General features: G+C 45.2%; 1 protein-coding gene across 2 annotated transcripts in view; it reads right to left on the bottom strand.

Moving 5' to 3' along the window:
- KATNAL1 (katanin catalytic subunit A1 like 1) overlaps positions 1-19518 on the bottom strand; it is a 125341-nt gene that overhangs the window by 11421 nt on the left and 94402 nt on the right. Inside the window, exon 12 of one of the 2 annotated variants that reach the window (XM_077745354.1) lies at positions 15896-19054. The exons of the other annotated variant lie outside the window; for it this stretch is intronic. The gene's annotated coding sequence lies outside the window, so the exon portion shown is untranslated. Of the gene's footprint in view, positions 1-15895; positions 19055-19518 lie in introns of those variants that run through there. 2 annotated transcript variants of the gene reach the window in all.

Raw genomic sequence — 19518 nt, 5'->3', positions numbered from 1 at the left:
CAGTCCCCATGGCTCCCAAGCCTCACCAAGCACTGGTCCCTCCCTCTGTCCATCACAGCACCTATCCCTTGATCCTGCTATTTCTGGGACTGAGCCTGCACAGATCACAGCCAGTACAGTTAGGGACAAAGAGCCAGCCCCTCCCAGCATCACCGGAAACAGTCCTAGGCCAGAGCCAGAGACGCCAGCCCGGATGCAACACGGACAGGCATGTGCTTGTGGCCCAGCAGAACTCTGTGGGTGTGCCATGTGGTCCTGCTGAGCGCAGGCCCAGTGTGCAAGCCGGCAAGCAGGGCCTGGGGGACAGGGCAGGGTGTAGGAGCCACTGTGCTTGACAGAGAGTGGTGACAGCTCGGCCCTGGGAGATCCAGAGCCCAGTGCTGTGAGCAGCCAGCCCGCAGCACGCAAACACCCACTCAGAAGAGTTGTGGAGCAAAGATCCTGAGTCCGTTGACAAAAGGGATTAAGAACTAGAGAAAAGGGTACCAACTTTATTTATGTAGGCATTTCTTCCATGGCTGTTCTTCAAGAGGCATCTGCTTCAGGAATTAATAAGTTCAATTTTGGGAGGGAAGAGAATGCTTTTTAAAAATCACAGCAGAAAAGCATCCATCATTCCCTCCCCCACCCTTCAACCTGGTTTCGATTTCAGCAGTCCCATTCGGGCTGGCTGGCCAGGCATGCTAAGCACAATGCAACAGCAGCACTCCTCAAATGGCAGAAACAAGTTGTTATTAAAAGCTGGCTTGGCTATTAAAGATTAACTTGGCAAAAGTAGCAAATGCATAGCACTTACTATGTGCTGGGCCTTGTTCTCAATGCTCTATATGAATTAATTCATTACGTCTTCCCAGCAACTCTGTAAGGTAGTGGCTCTGATGGTGTCTGTTTTATAGATAAGGAACCTGAGGCCGAGAGAGGGTCATAGGCTTGCCCCAGGTCTCACAGCCAGGAGAGAGAAATGCATTTGCAGGCCAGCAGCAGCTAGGCTCCAGAATGCACCTTGTTAACTCCCCCACTCAGCATAAAAGGCCACGTCATGAGGTGCAGGACTTATGGGACAGGCACCCCTATTGTAGCAGGGTTATAGAAAGGCTAAGTCGGGTTTTGGGAATGCCTATTAGTGGATGAGGATGAATGAGAGGAAGGAATGAGAAACAGGAGCACCTAGTGGGGTCTCTGGTCAAAGAAGCCATTGCCTGGGTGGGCGACGCCCAAGAGCAGCCAGAGGCCCAGGGAGGATGGGTCTGAGAGAATGTTAAGGGTCAGAACTAGAGAGATCCACAAGACAGACAAAAGTCAAGATGAACCCTAATGTTGAGGATATAAACACGTGCAGAAGCCGATGAGAGGCCAAGAGACCAACACGAATGAAGAACAGGGAGATAGGGTCCCATGTGGACAGGCAGTGGAGTGACCCAGTTGGAGCCTCCTGGTGTGTGCTTGATGCAACCACCTGAAGGCCACGGGGTCAGGCCGTGAGGAGGAGGCCTGGGCTAGGGAGCACCATGATTGACCACCAGCATTTGAAGTCTGGTCGCCAGCAGTGAAAATGGCGCTGGGGAAAGAGGAACTAGGGTTGGTTCCTCAGGAGCATGCAGTCAGGAAATGCTTGGGCTGGAACCTTGACTTCCACTGAGCTGGGAGACCGTGATTCTGGGCTTCTCCCTAAAAGGTCCCAAGGGAGAATGTCCCCTCCCAGCCACAGTCTCACTTGCCCTGGCCTTACTTGCTGAGGGTGCTAATACTTCAGGCGAACCTGCTGCCATGTCACATCATATAAGTTTGGGGGCACTAAGCAGATACTAAGCTATAAAACAAGAGCACAGGAGTCATTAGCAACATACCAGTGATCTCCTAATGTCACTGTGGAGATTTCCCAAGTAAATAATTTCCTTTCCAACCACCAACTTTCATAATGATACAACCAAGAAAGGTGTCTTATTTATTCCTGGCCAGTGTCTCTCAGATTTACATTCCAATCATGAGATGGGACCTCCCACTGCATTTCAATGCATTACTTAATCAAATGGTATGCTGACTGACCCCAGTGTGTCTTAAAGTTGGGATTATTTATGGATATGGTTTCTTGTGTAGGGTCACTGTGGGGTCTAATCTACATATGTCTCTCAGGAAAGCTGAGAAGTTATTTGCATAAGAACCCGTAGGTTTCCTGGGAGGGTCTAAAAGGGGACTGTGGAGCAGCTGGAGGACAGATTCCCCACAATTAGGACCCAGCTACCCAAGGGGAGACTCTAGCCAAACCCTGAAGGGGAGCACGTTGGAAAAGTAAGTTCCCACACCACCTCAAGTCAAGAGTGAGCCAGTTAACACTTTCTCTGCTTCAGAGTGCATCTCAGTTGACATAGACTATCATAGTGCCATGAATAGCCAGCCATAGGCTCCTCAGTTCCTCTGAGGCCCTTTCTAGAGAAGGGGGTGCTCTTGTGAGCCAGACCACAGCTGCAGTAGACTTCCACTACAGTTGGTTCAAAACATTTCTTAAGCACCTCCTGGGGCAGGTGGGGTGAGAGGGCAACACCAATAGGTATGAGTCTTGTCTTCAAAGGCTCTCATGGGCCAGTGAGGAAGAGAGAAATGTGCCATCAAAACCAGAGCCACGGTTTATCTTTTATCTTATTGCTTTATATCTTCCGGTGGCTTGAGGCTTCCATCATTATGTAATGCAACTTTGGTCTCTCGAAACTTTCTTTGCTTTGAAGTCTACTTTAACCAGACATTAATATAGCCACTCCTGCTTTTTATTACCACCACTATTATTAATGTTTGCATGATATATCTGTTTCTATTCTTTTGCTTCCAACCTACGTACACAGTTGTATTTGAAGTGTTTTTTATAAACAACATATGTTGGGCCATTTTTTAAATCCACTCAGTCAATTTCTGTCTTTTAATTATTATATTTAGACCATTTACATTTAAGGTAACTGTTCATACATGAGGGCTTAAATCAGCTACTTTTTTGTTTTCTATTTCCTTTATTTCTAATTCCACCTTCTCTATTCTTACCTTCCTCTGGGTTACTCGAGCATGTTTTAAGATTCCACCTTGATATATTTACAACATTTTTGAGTATCTTAGTCTCCATAGTTTTCTTTGTGGTCACTATAGATATTATAATATACATACATAACTTCTCATCTACAGTATCAATGTCAACTACTTTTGAGAGATGGATAGAAACCTTACTTCCATTTTGGTCCGTCTACATTCCCCATTTTTAAAATATACTTTTAAGAATTTTCTACACATATATTGAATACCACATCAGATGGTGTTATAATTTTTGCTTGAACCTTCCAATATGTTAAGAAACTCTAAGAAGTAGAACAGTCTATTTATTCCTGTTTCTTACCCATTCTAGTGTTCTTTTTTCCTTTTCCAGTCCAAGCCTTCTCCTGTTACCATTTCCTTTATGTATGGGGATCTTTCTTCAGCCATTCTGAAAGGGTAGGTTTCCTAGCGACAAAATCTCTTACTTTTTTATTGTCTGAGAAGGTTTATTTCCCCTTTACTCTTGAAAGACATTTTTGCTGGTTATAGAATTGGTGGCTGACAGTTCTCTTATTTCAGTTCTTGAAAAATGTTGTGCCATTTCTGTCTGGCCTCCATGGTTTCAGATGAGAAATCTGCTGTTTTTGGAGTTAGTGTTCCCCTATATGTGATGCGTTGTTTCTCTCTGGCTGCTTTCACGATTTCTTTTTTCTTTTTTTGTCTCTAGGTTTAAAAGTTAATTATGATGTGTCTTAGCATGGGTTTCACACCATTTGGGTTTATCCCATTTAGATTTCACTCAGATTCTTGAATCTGTAAGTTTATGGCTTAACCCCACTGATGCCTTCCCAGCAAAAGTGGGGCACCAACAGCCCATTGCCTTCAAGGGCCCCACTGACCCCTGGTAGTGGGGAAGCAGAGGGCTCACTCACACGGCTCTGTTGCTACAGGACTGGGGCAGAAGCTCAGCTCCTTGCTGGGCCCTGCTGACACTGGGGGAGGGGAGCGGAAGGAAGATGGGAATCAGCATGCCACCTAGCCTCCTACCTCACTCTGCCTCTTTGATCCCAGGGAAGCAAAAGGCTCAACTAGCTATTGGGCTTTACCTATATTACCCAGGGAAACTGGAGCACTGCCTGCTTTCACTGAGCAGAGATTAAATGATCAACTACCCACTTGGCCCAGAGACAGTATCCTGTGGGGAATTAGGGCACCACCTGCTGCCACCAAGTCAGAGACGGAGGATTAGACACATCTCTGCTTAGCCCTACTGAGCAGGACATGAGAGTCCTACTACCTACTTCTCAGCGCAGGGGGTTGTGGGAAAAGATCAGCTCCCAGGTCGGCCCTGCTGAAACTCTGGAGGCAGGAGTTTTCTACCAGTATTTGACTGGAGCAGGGCGAATATTGCCAAAAAAGGCTTTCTGTGGCTAGGTGACCCCTTTCTAGGCCTTTTGGCTATGGGGAACAGGCTTTACTTGGCGATTCTTTTGGTCTGTGCCTGTTGGCAATTCCAGTTTGAAAGCTCTTGTAGAGCTCTGTCCAGAATATACAGAAGGCAGTAGAGAAACCCGGGGGGACCCCCCACCGTGCTGTTCCTCAAGTCCCTTGTGCTTGTTTGTTACGTCCATCACCTTTTTAGTTGGAAGAGAGAGGAGCTTGGAGGGCGGGGGCTGCTTCATCTCGGCTGTAACTGAAAGTCTGAGTGTTTCTGGCATGTTGAGGAGAGGTCAGCTATGCCACAAGAGACCCACAGTCCCCTCTCAGGTTCCACACAGTCTCAAAGTTCCCCATGACCACGCGGAGCGGGGACACAGCGGAAAAAAGGGGCCAGTGAATTGTCAAAAGCTGCCGTGCCGCACAAGGACAAGCTTTTATTGCTTTCAACACAGAGCCTTTGCCACACATCAAGGCGACGTAGTGCTCCAGGATCCCCGCACATTGAACTGGTTTCAAAACGTCAACTACAAACTTTAGAGAGCACAGCTCACTTTCCCATGTTGCATGGATACGTCTGGTGACTATTATTTATTAGTCAGTAGGCTACCCAATGTACTTAAAACAAAACAAAACAGCAAGAACAGTGTAGCAACCTAAGTAAGCCAACATTTCTAGAACCTAAATTCTAACACTTCTTAACTGTGGCTTTTTAAGACAGTGTCTTCAAAGGCTCCCTGTGAAGCATATCGTACACCAGGCCCTGTGGGCGCACCCAGGCAGGCCAGAGCAGCACGCGTGCTTAATTTAAATGGACTTTCTGGGGAATGTGGTGTGAAGAAACCAAATCCATAAGATGCCCATTGAAAAGGAAGACTTTGATACGCTGCGAGGCACAGTGACTTCTGTTCCCAATTCCTGACATCTCTTTTAACATGAAATTTTAAAACATCTGTTTCTGAGGCAGGACAGGAAATCTCTAAGCGGCCATAAGTCTTTGGTCGTGTCACATGACGGCTACAGGCAGGCTGCATTTTTCTTTTTTTTTTTTTAATCCTACCAGGAAATCTTTCTTTTTCCTTTTAAACTAGTTCAAAGCAGAGGCTTTAATGGGCATTTATATGTAGGGAGAGTTTGAGAGGCCACTTCTACAAATGGTGTCATGAGATGAGTCATGGTCAAGGATGTGATTCTGCTTTTGGCAGGGTTATGAATGGGGCTGCTTTATTAGCAAGCCAGGAACGGGGGCAGGGGTGGGGGTGGGGGAGCGGGAGACCACATGATTCTACGTCAGGCTCATAGAAGAGGCAAATTGCAAATGCTACTTGTCAGGTACCTCTCTTCTGGGCACCTCTTTGAAGCCAGAATAACTCTTCTGGCCCTTTGTTTGAAAGAATGGCTTTGGGAACTGTGTTTCCAATCTCTTTTTCAGTGGCCGTGGATTAGACAGAGGGTGTTGGGGGTACGTGTGCTTGTGTTTGCCTACGCAGTAGGGGGAGGTCAAGGTAGGTTTTTTTTTCCTTGATGAAATATATGAGGTGCCATATGGTGGAGTAACCTGAGAATACCAGGTGTGCCCGCATCCGAAGCTGATGTGCTGTTACCATGGAGACATCAGCTCCCTCTGCAATGCAGGGCCTCTATTGCCCCCTCTGAAGAGCTTACTTGTCTAACAGGAGCAGGTGCTTTGACATACAAAAGAAGTAAACCTTGAAGCAGGCCTTTAGCAATATCGAATTTCTTTTTCCTTGATTCTTCCTAGAGTTTTCTCCCTTGCAACTCAAGGGTCTTTGTTGAGCCAAGACCTTGACAAACCAGTAATAATAGTGACATTGATTAAGATGGAAGATCCATACAGTATCTACCCTCTTTGATGAGAACACCTAGGCTTCACGAAAGAAGGATATTTTATATCATAGTCATAAATCTCATAAAGAAGCTTGTCCAAGACAGAACCTAAACCCGGATCCATCTGACTTCACCCTGCACCCTTAACTTTCTGCCAGTGATTAATTTATTACACCCAGGGTATACCTCTGCAAAGAATCATCAAACATTTTTTTTTTTTTTTTTTCTGCCCTGGCTGAGCTTTTCTGAGTAAATACCAGATGTAATCAGAGATGGGAATGGACAAAGAACTGAGAAGCAAAACACAAAGGATGTGAATTCAGCTCCTGAGGGTTTTAGGGTAGCCATGGAGTGACTTACAAATGGGACATGTCACAACCACACTGAACGGTATGTATTGCTGAATGTATGTTCATCTTCATCCTTTCATTAAATATGTATTGGGTCCTACCTGATGCGAAGCATTGTTCTACGTCCATGGATGCAGCAATGAACAGAATGAACAGACAAAAGATTCCTGTCTGTAGGAACTCTCTGGACTCCCCAGTCTGTGACCGTGACAGGCATTCGGCCCTGGGAAGTGGGAAAGGGGTAAACCATGGTCCTTACCCTGAAGTTCACACTGAAGAAGCTGGGACAGGTGCACAAGAACCTGACTGTAATGTACTGTGATAAGTACAAAGAGAGGTACCAAGTGCTGTGAATGGTGGATTCCTGGGTGGGTGTGCGGGGTTCCAAGGTTTTCCTCACTAGCTTAGGTGATCAAGCCCCTCAAGAGATCCCAGATCCACTGACTGGCCTAGAGGTCCTATGGGGGCTTCATGACAAATTTCTGGAAAGTCGGAATGCCCTCAGGTAACACATAATGGCATTATACTAGGTCTCCCTAACTTGTGCAACAAGCAAATGATTAAGCTGTTTGTATCTGCTTCTACCTCATTTCATTTCTTTACATTGAAAATTTTGCTCATTTAGCTCTTCCTTCCACCTACTGAGTTCCTTTTAAATGTTGTTTCAACAGTCTTCACTAGAATCTGTCCCTCCCAGCTGTGGGTCACCTAGAAATTTGATATCTACATATTCACCTTCTACTAAACTACTTGGAGAACAGGGTCATGTGCAAGGTCCTGTTGCATGGTATTAAGCCTTCTTTCCAGTCCAGCACAGATCTACTAATTAACGCCCTTTGATAGAGTCATTCTATTAGCCAAGAACCCATGTAACTATCATTCAGGTTATATTTCTCTACCTTGTCCATAAGGACATCATTAGAGAGGTTGCCAAATGTCTTGGCAAAGATCCTTCTTCCACCCCCAAAGGCATGTGCATGTGTGTGCATGTGTGCATGCACACACACACACACACACACACACACACCCCTCTATCTTGGTAGAAAGTTGAAGAGACTGCAATTGCTTTAAAATTCCAAATGAAAGATGAGAATACCCAACTATCTGGCTCTCGCCAGCCTAGTAAACTCAGGCCTGTTGTTTACGCTTGGTTTCTGCTGCAACCGTGCCAAACTGTCAGTCAAACACAAATGAAATGTTACCAGACAACTGTTCCACTTTGTTTTATTAATTTTTGAGTAGACAGGCAAGGTATCAGCGCAACATATAAACAGAGTTCAGTGTTAGCGTTAAGTAAAACTTACAACAAAGCAAATCCAATACATTTTAATGACATGCACAGCCATGACTATGCTAAGTGGTAATTAAATGGGACTGATAAGACACTCACAACAATTGAAATAACTTTCTGACACCGTAAAAAAATCCCTAGAGGTGAGAGATAGGTAAAGAGAGGTCCTAAGTAAAGGAAGAAGGGATAAGGAGGAGGAAATTAGGATCAGGTAATAAGATCACTTGTAAGAGTGGATTCTGCCCGTCTTTAAATCAGGCAATTCCAAGCACTGCTAAGTGTTCTAATCCCTGGAGGTGGCCAAATTTACAACCTGGGAATTTGGGCAGGAAGAATAAAGTCTAAGAATATCTGTTTAGTGAACTTTGAAAATCAAAATCAACAAAAAGCAATCAAAGCTGATTCTAGGAGTACTATTAAGATACTAAGGTGAAAGATAGTGCCCACTTCAAGAATGGCAACCAACAAGAGAAAAACAGACTTTCCTATGCAAGAATTCTTTACTGAGGAAGCAAAGCATTAGATGATTCAATTAAAAATCATCCAGGAAGATTGTTCTTTAATTTTTTTTCAATGTCTGTTTATTTTTGAGAGACAGAGAGTGAACAGGAAAGGAGCAGAGAGAGAGGGAGACACAGAATCTGAAGCAGGCTCCGGGCTCTGAGCTGTCAGCACAGAGCCCGATGTGGGGCTCAAACTCACAATCCACAAGCTCATGACCTGAGCTGAAGTTGGATGCTTAACCGACTGAGCCACCCAGGTGCTTTTTAAAAATTCAGTATCTACATCACTCCAAAGCCCACAAAATTAGGATCTCAATATCCTGGGTGTGTAGGCATGTGTATTTTTAAAAGCCTTCCAAGTGGTTCTGATAATTACCCTAATTGATTGTCTAGAACCTTTATGGGTATACATTTTATACCTAAGGGTAATTCAAAATTATAGCCAGAGGGAGAGAGGAAAGACTGGGGAAAGCAAGCTGAAGACGTGGAATACACAAAGGCCACAGTGTCAATGTGAGTCATAAAATTTAGTCGGATTGCTCTCCTAACACCCATCAACTAGGGAAAGGGCACTCTGACTGGCACGGTGGTTGGGGGGATTGTTGTGACCCAACGCGGAGCCGGCTGAGTGGGATGTCAAAACCGGAGGTTTTAGAAAACCCAAGAGAACCAGGCACTTGATTCACAGGATAAAATGTTTCAGGAGGTGAAAGGAAGAGAAAAAACAGAAATGGGCCATTTCAAAATCTAGTTGGACTAATCTTGCCTCCAGTCTCCAGAGGCCAAAGCAGTTTTCAATTAACTCGTTTTCAAAAAGTCCTTTCCTCCTCGTCTCCTTCCCTGGCAGAGGCTGGAGGTGGAAGCTGGGTGTGTGCTTTCCACGCTATATGCCGTTTGACCTCAACCACCCTGAAGCTCTACTAATTATCCCCTGAGTTTGTGACCTGTGTTATCTAAGGTGCTGGCGAATGCAAGCAACTTTAAACTGCTTTGGTCGCTGTTCTTCGAGATTTTAGAACTGCTGCCCAAGATGTATGCAGCCATCCACCTAGAGGGGCCCTGCCTGCAGGCTTACCCGCAGGGAAACTGTACATCAGAGGCTCACTGGGGCACAGAGGCCATCATCTCTGTGCTCTCCTTTTGGCTCTTATTTGTGAGCCTCTCGTGAAATAAGCACTTGGGTCTCCCCCATCGCCACCCCATCCCCAAAGGAATGGCAGCATCCATGTTGCCTTTTCCTGTTGTCTCCCAACCACTGCCCTCTGCCTGGGAGCTCCTCCAGCCACTTCTATCTGTTTTATCACTGTTTCATTAGTCATTGGTCTCAGGATGTGAAATCCCCAAAGACGAGAAGCGGGGTGCTGGGAAAGACAGTGGCTGCAGGAAGGTCGCCCACACTTCCCACAGGCAGTGCTGCATTATGTTTATCCGTTGGGGACACCATGAGAGCATCAGGAGCCCACGGACTATCCACTGCACAGCTCGCCCCGTTTAATGTCTTCAGCGCCTGGCTTATCGCCTGCTGTTCCCCCACATCAAGGCTGGAAGGAAACATGCTGCGTACTACATACAGGTTTTATTTTAAATCAACTCGGCACAGGGCGCAGACTATTTATAAAATAGAGACGTGATTTGCCTTGGCAGGAACTGGGACTTTCACTGTAGTACTGAACAGCTCCTGGTGCGCTGTTGATGCTGCATAATACATTTAAATAGGTTGCCTCTAACACAAGTGTGGCTAGAAAGAAAATGGATAGCAAACGGAGCCAGTTTTCATTCCGAGATTGACCACTTGGGTTCTGTTTCATCTCTCTGTCTCTCACATGGCGTACAATTTCAGGAACAATCAAAGTGTTTTCTTTTACAATTAGCAACGCAGCAATTCCTGTCTAACATTTTCACAAGTGGGTGTTGTGAGGAGTACTGTAGCGAAGTGCCGTGCCGTGTGATCTGGGCAAATCTCCTCGGAAGGCCTCAATTCCTCTACAAGAAAAATAAAAGCACGAGGCAAGGTCTCTAAACATGCACTCGGCCCTGAAGCGGTCTGGCTTCCCAATTCTAAAACTTTCAGATAAGAAAAAATGAAAATGAAAGACAGAAAGCCGGGCTTGAACAGTCCCGTCACCCAGCATGACAGGGAGCTGTGAGGTGCACCAGTGTGTGGGCGGATGGTCACGCGCAGTACAGTATATTACTGTTCCCAGCTATTCAACCCCTCCCTGGAAGAGGCTACATTCTACATGTCTACCTACTGCCGTGTGACACCTTGTGAGAGAATAACATTTCCTTGTTTCACTGACAACGGGTTTGTCCATGTGACTTGTTTTGGTCAGTGGAACACAGCAGACGTAGTATGTGCGCCATCTGAATTTTTAAGAGCTTTTGAATGCTTCTGAGCCTTCTTGCTCTTTTCCCTGGCTCATGGAGATGGCGGGGGTGGGGGTGGGGTCTACTGAAGGCATCACGGATCTCAAAATGAGACAATGTAGGGAGAAGAATCACAGCCGAAGAAGAGCTGCAGGCGACACATCTATGGGTATAAGAAACACACCTTTGCTATTATGAACGACTCAAATGTAGGGATTGCTTTGTTATCTCAGTCTGACCTACAGAAGGCTGACTGATCCACCACCCGCTGCTGAGCATGCAGGATAAAGACTCAAAGAATGACCAGGACTGGTTGGCTGTCAGTGCTCTTAGAATGGACGCTCCTGACCACAGCAGCTTTATAATTTAGATAGCACCACGGATGCCAGAAATAGGCAACTATTCAAATATGTGACACCAGCTGCCTCCCACAGGAATTTGGGGATGGCGTGGCACTGCCATAGTGGCTATGCCTTCAACTCACCATATATCTAAATTCCCTTCGGCCCACAGGAAACCTCGATCCTATCCCTGGAGCCAAGTCATGTCACCTTTGCAATCTCATGGCAGTCCTCCATTCAGAGAGGTCTGTGCTTATATTTTTTGTGGTCTTTCATCTAATGAAAACACAGTACTGAGAGATTTCTCAGAGAACGAATGGATTCTCTAACTCAGGATGAGAAACACTGGATTCAGTGATCGGAAAGGCCCCCTCCAACTATGAAATAGGTCAATCGTAAATCATTATCGAATCAGGACATGATTTTCCTCACCATTTCACTGGTGGATATCGTTCAGAGGCAGCAAATTAGGGCAGAAAGACAGGTGGATTTTCCAAATGAAACGACAGGATAATTTGGGTAAAATGAACACGGTTGTAAGGCAAACCTGTCTACTTAGACTTTGCTCAGAAAGTAATGTGTGTTCCTTTAAGAGGGGGGAAAACAGAACTAATTAGATTTACAATCTGTGAACACAGTCAAAATAAAGAGTTCGAATCTATTTTTTCCATTCCTATATAGCCTCAGGGCAATAGCCAAAAGAAATTACTATTAAGTGTGAGTAATGCAAAATAGACTGTGTGTGAATTTCAATCCGCAATGTGTGAATTTAATATACAACTGCAAATGAAGAAACGCCTTTTGATTTACAAAAGTAGGCTTGGTTCACACACGGAGAAAAGTTCTGTCCTGTAGACGATTCCAAGATGGACTAATAGACTGCACATGAACCTGGAAAAGCCACTGGTGGCGGGAGGGGGGCGGGTTGTAGCACTGGAAAGATATGGTGACCACAGAGCTGTCCCGTCATCCACGGCACGTGAAAATCAAACCATGAGGAGGAGCACTGTTGCTGTGTCTCCGTGGCCAGCTGTGGCCCAGGGCGGCCACCATCCCCGCGAGAGAAAGCAGGCAACGCAGTTTATCAACAACCAGTAATCACAATGGGGTGACTTGAAGCTGCACAAAAATAAATGAGCTTTGTGTTTATTTAGGCCACGTCCACAGACTAGACACCCAATTTTTTTGCTCTAGGTTTCCTGCAGAGGAGCCGATTTCAAATCCAAGCTTCGCCATCACCCTGCAGCAAACGTGTCTTTTGGTGCCAGTTTTCCTCAGAACAGTTTTGCGTACAGGGTCACCGTGAGGAGAGAGGAGGCCTCCCTCTCGGACTGCAGGTTCTCACTGCCCACCGGGGATGTGAGAACCTGCACCTGCAACGTACAGGAGGCAATCAGGGATCATATCGCTCCCTACCCTCACAGAGCTCACGGTGTCGGGTAGAAACAGCAGGGCTCAAGAACTGTCGCTCTGATACAAGTCACCGGGAGGGCGATGACTGTTCCCCCACCTGGATTAGTATTCCTTCCCTTGCCATCATGCTTCAAAACGTGGCTGACATCACCTCCTCTGGGAAGCCTTTTTTGTCCTTTTCCTCCTCCACACCACTTCTCAGTCACATACTGTCATCAGTGCATAGAATTCTGGGATGGTGTGTTTCAGGGCTTTCTCTAGCAGGTCAAGTTCCTGCACACGGGGATTCTACCTAGAATCGGCTGGACATTCAAAACTTTGAATGATTTAATAAAGGTCTAAGTAGGCTTACATAAATAATCTTAGTTTAAGATTCAAATTAAAGTGGATGAAAAAATAGGTCTTGCTTAGGTCCTCTGGACCCCCTTCCTGCAGGATCCCTCATGCATGTGCACAGGAAAAGTCCTACCATGGGAATGGAAACCCTCTGCGGTGCGGAACCAGAGACCTTCTGACATCATGTAACACCTTTTCTTCCTTGTGAAAAGCAAGTGGGGCGGACGAACTACCACTCCAGTCTGTGACTCTTAAGCAAGGTACACAGGCTCTGTTGTGCGATCCTCTAGAAGATGTGTCTCTTTCTGCAATAAGAGAAACAGTGTGTAGCTTCTAAATCCCCTCTTTGTTGAGAAATTATGCTTACTTTTCTGTTCCTGTTGCAAATAGAGAGAAATGTAATTGTGTGCTAAATGAGGCCAGAGGGTTCTAAATGGGTACTTCCACTAAACTCCAGTTTTTGGATCAGGGAAGGTATTAAAAGAAGTGAGAACAGAACCCTCTCTCCCTCCTCCCTCTACCACCTTTGCTAAGAAAAGAAAAAAAAAAAAGCCAAATAGTTCTCACAAACACCCGGCAAAATACTTCTGTGTACGCACGTCTACAACCACTAGGTAAACCATGCCAATTCTGGGGGTTCAGAACCTTTTGGGCAATTAAAGAATCTCACCTTTGGCAAAAAGATGAGAACAGTGTGGGCACTGCCTAGACGGAGCTCACAGTATTTGGCAGGAAATGAAGAGGCAGTGCAACACTTCGGTTGATTTCTGGTATCCTCAGATTTCTACTACGCTGCAATAAAAGTACTGGAGTAAGAAAAGAGTGGCCCCTGATGGCAGATCCCAAATGGCCATTCGCCCCAAGTTAAAAATGGCTCAATGCAAATCAGTCTGACAGTCTCCACTATGACTGGCAGGGGTTAGGAATATTATTCATCACTGCATCTACTTAGTTCAGAGGGACTGACAAAGAGCTAGACTGGGCATCCAGGGCTGCTTTGCGTGTGGAGAAAAAAGAAAAACCACAAAATAAAAATAGCTAACTGGTGGCACGCCGGTAAACTGGCTCTCCAAGGGGGTGTGCTAAAGATACACACGCCAAGGCCAATCCCAAGCTGTGGGTGGTCCAAGGCTTGCACCTTTCCTTAAAATTCAGCAACTGGCTCCAGGAGACCTGGCTGGGGGCCAGCTCAGCACCGTAGCTCAAGCTCAGCACTGTAGCTCATGTTTACTAGGGCTTTACTGCAGAGCCGGACACTGGTAAGGCCTTCAAAGCAGGATCTCATTTCGTCTTCCCGACAGTCCTACACCATTAGCATCTCCATCTGAAGGTAAGATGACGGAGGCAGACAGTGGGTAAGTAACTTGCCCAAGGCCACCCAGTTTGGAAGTGGGGGAGCTGGGGTAGGAATCCAGGTTTCTGACCCAAGTTGACGTTCTCACAATCCCGTAACACCTCTCGTGATCTGGCAGAGACCACTTGTGTAAACAGCTGGTCGATCTCTAGCCAGAGAGCAGGAGTGAGGCTCTGACCAGAGTACACACGGAGCAAGTGAAGACGGGACATTTGTGGCGTGGCGGTCTTCACCCGGTCACAGGACACATGCAGACTCCTTCCCTTCAACACCTCCAGATCCTCTGTCCTCGATCCTCCCTCCCAGTGGGACTCTCACACCTTCGCACTTTCCTCTCAGGGACTCGGAATCTCTGCTCTACTCTTGCTTCTCCCTTCAACAGTTCCATTCACATTGAATGGAGGGTCCTCGGCCTCCCCCGTCTGCGTCAGCGAGGAGGCCGGGAAGCAGCCGCCTCGGGCGGCCGGTGGCTCTGGGAACGTCCGCGCGGATAAACGGAGAACTGCAACAACCTGGCGCCTCCGCAGGGCAATTTTGCACAGAAGCGGGAGGGACGGCTGGGCAGGTTGTGCATGTTGGCGCAGGGATCACTGACAACTGAGAAGCAAGAAATGGACGGCGACATTCACATCGTATCTACAAGTCAGGTGGTCTTTCAAGACGGGGAGAGAGGAACTCACAGAGGGAATGAACCTCGTCCCACGGTGTCTGAGCACGATCACGTCCAGACAGCAGACTGGGGGACACACTATGAGAGCAAGGGACTGGGAACCGGGATTCCTGGGCCCACATGGGGCAGGGAGGCAGGCAGAAGGAAGACCTAGGTCCCGACCTAGAGTAGGTGTTTCCACTATTCTGTGACTTTGTTGCCAAAAACACGGAGTCTTCCCTTATTAAAAACTCTAATATATGCAACTTAAACTTGAAATAATTTTCCTATTTCTTTAAAAATCTTACACATAAGTCAGTTTACAGGTATGGCCAAAGGTAAATGAAAACTTCTGTGAGCATGAATTTTAATCATTTTTAATAAAGCTCATGACTTAGAGTTGCAGCCAATGATTTCTTTCTTCCACGTGGATCTATACACTTTTGTGAAGTAACCTTTTCACCACAACAATCATTAAAGCTAAGCAGTGAAATACACTAAATCACTGTACCCAGAGAGGCCAAAGATTAAAAAAAAAAAAAAAAAAGAATGAGGCATATTTAACCTCACAGCTCTCAGTACAAACACTCTTCATAATTTCTCAAGGGCATTTTATACCAACAAAATTATTTGGCAGTGTTTTCATATTTACAATCTCTAAATTTTCTAATTTTGTGAATACTGTTATAAATTGTATACAAATACTCCTGTAAATTACAAATGTTCGGCAAGCTATCAACACAGTCAGAGTGGAAAAGTCACAAATTTCTTACTGACGGACAGGAGCCATCACAGAAATTTGCAGAACACTGTCCCAGGTTACCAGTGACCGTGACCAGCACAGTCCTGCCCTAGGAGTCATAGGAAGTGAGCTGGAGTCGTGATGGACTTCTAGGCCAAGGGCTTTAGGGAGACAGAAACCAGGCACTGACTTACTTGATTTCTATAAATATTGCTTTTTAAAAACTATCTTAAAAATGCATAAGCATATTTCCTTTGTAGTTATCATATGGAAAAATATAAGGTGAAAGGTAAAAGTATCCCCTCAAGCAAGAGGTCTTTCATTTTGGTTTGAATTTTAAAAAATAGGTGTTAATTCTCAAAAGAAATTCATCTATCATCAAAGTTTTTCCTAAAATATTAAGAGTTCATTTACAGCGCAGACTGGCAAAATATATAAGAAATTGGTACGCTCTGGAAAGTACAGAAAAGCTGTTTTCATCCCACATTAAAAAATTCAGGGAGAAAATGATAGTTTCCACCAAAAACTAGGAATGTAAGAGGTGATTTCTTACGATTAACAAATATGTATTTCACATATTTCTTACGATTCACACATTTCTTACGATTAGCAAATATGTATTTCATTTTCTAATGAGAACCCAAGAAAATGGTACCTTTCTTTTACTGTGAATATTTCTGAATACAGCTTCTGGCCGCCTCGAGCAGCCTCCATTCCTGTCGCTATGTGTCAGCAAACCGTTTCCAGACTCACTCTGGTATATGACATTCTGTCCAATTAGTTGTCGGCGTATTTCCTTTTACCTTCACTGCAGTGACCTTACTTTTTCGAAGAAGATTTCATACAATCACCCCGTTGAATGAAAACTACACAAAAAGTTGTGCTCACAGACTGAGGGGCAACACAAACCTGGGGAACAAAATCTCAGGTGGGAAACATTTCTGAAGAGACAGGAGAACAATTAAGAATCATTTCACAATAAATTATGAATTTAATCCAGAATACAGCAGTCTTGCTAGAATTTGTTAAGTACAGGTAAAAATCAAAAAAGATCATCTAAAAGAATGTAAGCGTTTTATGAATGTAACCATGTATATTGGAATATGTACCCATATTCATCATGTGCGTGATGGGCCCCCCCAAAACAGTTCACTTTGTTTGCTTTGTCTGATCGACCCACATTTGTCCCCCATGCTATGAGTTTGGGAAGGTAGGACAGAAGTCAGTGTGCTGTGTTTTCAAGAGAGCACAGTTATTTATTACAAACTCTTTGCAGAGACCTGCTTTGAAGAGAAACAAATGAAGCAAGTTTTTTCAGTAGAGGCAGAATAACTTATTACACTAAATTCAGAACTAGCTTAGATTTTGAAATACGGGCTCTGCATTGTAAACCGAAATTTCATCCACATTTATCTCTGGAGGGAAAAAGTTTTGATTGGGGAAGAGGCTTTTAAAGGCTGACGGAATTCATGACAAGGGTTCCTAAGGCTCCTTAGAAACTAAATTGTTCTTAAAAAATAACTTTGATGAGTTAAGTGCAAATGAATCAGAAACATATGGATTAAATTTCCTTAAATACACAGGGCTTAAAAATTAGAGGAAATATGCCTGGTAAAGTACATTTGAGAAATGTTACAAAACATATTTCAAAATGTTTGAAAAATAGCTTGAGGTATTTTACAAACTGCAAACGAGGCTTGATTCATCCATCTCTAATTACATAATAATTACTAACACTATAGTGTAAGATTTATGTTCTGTAATACAGTAGTCATACCATGATTGGTTTGTCTAAAGAAGTTATTCAAGATGTGCTAATTGAAAGCACCCTGAACATTCAGAACTGAACTCAGCACTGGGATAGTGCTTCAGACACAGACCCTGACCCCGGGGCCAAGTACACAGGGGCAGCTCTCCTGGTAACAGACGGTGCCCATATGCACAGCTAATGACCCTGGAGCTGTCATCCAGTGGGCAGAGCACTGTCCGGGGTCTTATTAATAAAAATAACTGATGGAGCTTTGTGTCGCTTCAGTTGGTGGTCTAAATATGATTTGTGGAAACTCTTAGAATGACGGGTTTTATTACATTTATTCATTTATTATATGAATAAAGCCTGTCCTGAAAAACAAGTAGGTGTATATTTATCCTCTGATAACAGCAAATGGCAATAACATTCTCCAATTCCTTTTAATCTCACAACGTGAGAGCCTAAAAGTCTCCTGGTGCAAAAGCATTATAGGAAAGAGAAGGTAATAATGATTAATAACCTCAGAAAAATGAGTAAATGTAGTATTTATTTCAAGAATTCAGTACTTTCGCATTTTCACTGTTAAAAGTAATCGTGGAATATGGCAAAGAAATAGGTTCTGGAACTAAACTAACTGAATTCCATTCCTTCTGCCACTTCTTAGGGGCCAAATGACTAGAGCAAGTCACTCTATAAACTTTAGTTTCCTCTTCTGCAAAAAGGGAATAACAGTAAATCTTAGAGCTAACATACTGATTTAATAAAGCAATGAAGGTAAGGTAAAAGGGTCTAGCACACAGCAAACGTTAGAAATGTTCGTTCCAATCTATGACGTCAATTTATCTTACGTTTCCTATTTTTAACAATTATTGACTTAGGTGAGTAGTCTGTACTCCTATGCTTCAGGGGCTTAAAAGTGCTTTAACAAACGTCTTGCTGTCTGGCTTGCTTGCTTTACAACTTATCTGCAGCATTCTTCCAGATCAAAAATAGATACAAGTCCTATTTCCCGGTTCAAAACGTGATCTTGAATACACATCGTAATATTTCTCTGGGTTCAGGTCTGTAAGATGTAAGATGAGGGGACTGGACAAGCCATTTGCTCCCAATTTCAGGTCTCGGCACTGTGGGTTGCTGCTGAGAGCCTGTCGAAACTTACATGCAAGGTCCACAGAAGATCTTAGAAAACTTAGAGAAGAGTTGGCCATGAAACGTTTCTGACCATAAAGAGGATAGGAAGTTCAGGACTGAACACCGTCCTGGTGCGGCGGGCGCGGTGGAGGGAGCATGGAGACTGACGCAGCCCAGGTGGGCCCCGTCCCTGTCTGAGCCAGCTGCAGCCGCCTGAGGTCACGTCCGGCCAGGGCAGCAGCTTCCAGAATCCAGCCCTGAGTTGACAGCCTACGTGGCCCTTCTGGCTACGCATTTGCCTGGCAGCAGGGGACACTGGCTGGGCGATGCCTACACCTCCCCTCACAGTTTCCAACTCCATTCCCGGCTTCACTGGGCAAACGCCCTGACGTTCAAGTATTCTCCGCCACGTGAGCCCGTCACTGTGACGCCGGAGAAAGTAGCAAGGACCAAAGGGAGTGGGACGGCGCCAGCCACGAGCGTTTCCTACTTTGTGTCCCATTTGCCCAATTCTTTTCCCTGGTAGCCTGTAAGAGAGCAAATCCGTCAGTAATGGTCTCAGCAAGAAGACGGGTTGGGGCTGTGGGATTAAACGGGTGCTGGGAGCCTTCCAGCTCGACCTATGCTACAACTACGTGACAACATAATCAGGCATAAACATCTACTTGGCACTGGGGGCTGCCAGGGAGAAAGCTGGGCACCAAAGAGAAAGCTGAAAAGGCCATGCACAGCCTAGAGAAACGACACACAGCACCTAGAGAAACGACACACAGCACCAGAGCTCAGAGACCACAGCCCCCTACCCGTCCTCAGCCCCCAATGGCTGCCCTCCAAAATTTACCCAGAATTCTAACAAGCCCAACAGCTCTTTCACTGGGTTCACTACAGACTGGAGGCAGGGCCTGGAAGGGGAAGAGAGGCTGTCGGCCTGATAACGGAACGGTAAGAATGCTGTAAGAGCAAACGCCAAAACTCAGAGGCGAGCGAGTGA

Source organism: Crocuta crocuta, unplaced genomic scaffold (assembly GCF_008692635.1).
Source record: "Crocuta crocuta isolate KB4526 unplaced genomic scaffold, BGI_CrCroc_1.0 scaffold258, whole genome shotgun sequence".
Lineage (NCBI taxonomy): Eukaryota > Metazoa > Chordata > Mammalia > Carnivora > Hyaenidae > Crocuta > Crocuta crocuta.
This window is presented reverse-complemented; position numbering and strand designations above follow the sequence as displayed.